Below are 2,065 nucleotides of genomic sequence, written 5' to 3'. Positions count from 1 at the left end.
TACTTCATGGATGATTTTTCATAATTAAGAAAAAACAAAGATTAAAATTACATGTCGCCTCTAACGTATTCGAACCCGAACCTACTGCAAGCCAACAAATGCCAGCTGCAGCCGGAGATATACAAATAAGTTTCCAAATGTTCAACTTGAATCACATTTAACATAATCGATGTATTTACCATGAAAAATTTAAGCAATAACTTGGTTGAAAAAACTCCACTGTACTTTTGGCTCAGTGTAACTGAAACACGAATTCTTTGTTCAGAGTAAACTCTTTAAGTGCTAGAAAATTTGAACGATTTGTCACCTAAAATTGAATATTTAAGCTACAGAAGAATAAAGTTTCGCTTTTCTTATGTTATTTTCATAACTATTGACATTAAATTAAATGCATACTTTTATAAGAAATCAGTACCAGGTTGGCCGAGCTATTAAGTGAATTCCTTACTCTAAAATTTAGGTGGCAACCCTATTCCGAAATACGCTGGAATGAATGGTACATATCTTGAGGGCATATGTACTGATATACCTAAAAAAAAATGCTGATTGAAATTAACACTGTAAACCTTTTTATTACATAGAAGCATGGTTACCCTGATGGAAAATATTTATTTACCAAAGTTCTCAACAATACCCTTCACTTAATATCCATATTGCGATGTTTTAGATATATTGTGTACAATCGAAAATAAGTGGCAACCTTATACTATTATCCTAAGGGATAGCACTATGTATATAGGGAAAGCATTGTTTAAGAACCTTCTCTTGGTACCCATGAATAGTAATATTTTACTAAACAAAAAAATTAAATAAATATGCGATTCAAAATAGGTGGCAACCCTATTAAAAATATTTTTGAATTAGGGATCTTTAAAACACCTTCCATTTGATACACATATTATGAGGTTTTAATCAATTTGTAACTAAGTTCGCAACCCACCTGGGAGGGCCTTTTTAGAAAAAAAAAGTTACCTGATACCTGATAAACCTGGCAGTCCCCGCTACGGTTGACCCTATAATTGACAGCAGTCTAATTGAACGTTCCAAGTAACAGCAGTTTGCCAACTCATTGTTCAGTATTTTGCCTTGAACGATAAAATGCCCCGATACCAGAGTGAGGTGCAAACGGTTTCCAACACTTTTAAAGCTACTGTGCTGCCACTGCAGTCCTGCAGTTGATGTCAGCGCCACCATTCACCAATTAACACGTCTGCTGCTTTAAGTATTGCAAATGATTGACCGATTGAAACCCACAGAAAAACATCTGAAGCTACCCTTTTAATGCGAGCCAGCTCCAAAACTTTTTCGCTCTTAGGGCCTGAGTATGTAAAGATTTTACGGAGTTCGCTCAGAAATAGGCTGAATATTTCCACTGTTCTATTGAAGGAGAGCTATTAACTTTTTTCCAGAAAAGATTACAAGTATCAATCTGTCACGGGGCAATGCTGTAAAAAACTCTCTGTACCCGGAACTCCCGATTGTCGTGCCACAATCTAAAATAATATAATCGACTTATCGGCTTTACCAGCCTCAAATCTAACAATTAGACGTAAAAAGTAGTGAATGGTAGCCTACGTTTATGAGCTGGACACTAAGAAAAATAAAACATAAACTAATTTCCATCATTCCTTGTAAAATTAGATTAGGAAACATACCTGCTCACCCCGTTAAATATATATACTTAAAAAGCCTTGGAGCTTTCGAATTAAAATTTAATATACGAATTTCCTTTCCACTGCTTTCAAAATGCGCACATATGAACATAAGTACTCGCTTTCATATACAAAAATATTCAACAACCTTCTAATACTGCATCGAAAAACCATTAGTAAAAATCTGTTAGTAACGATGGCTTTCGAATTTTTTTCTTTTTAAGTTTATGCAATTTCCCCAAAGTAAGTTTATCAGCAAGCGAACAACAGCCGCCAACATGCAAGAGCAACACGTGGCAAAAGTTTAGTGTTTCGCTTATACAACACATACATTAGACTGGGTCGGTCCCCATACAAAAAAAAAAAAGTTGCTAATGTCCGCCCCTAAATTTAAAGATTATGTTGAGAGGGTT

Source organism: Rhagoletis zephyria, unplaced genomic scaffold (genome assembly GCF_001687245.7).
Source record: "Rhagoletis zephyria isolate East Lansing unplaced genomic scaffold, Rhagoletis_zephyria_1.1 Rzeph_scaffold_00128, whole genome shotgun sequence".
NCBI classification, from domain to species: domain Eukaryota; kingdom Metazoa; phylum Arthropoda; class Insecta; order Diptera; family Tephritidae; genus Rhagoletis; species Rhagoletis zephyria.
Note: the sequence above shows the minus strand (reverse complement) of the source record.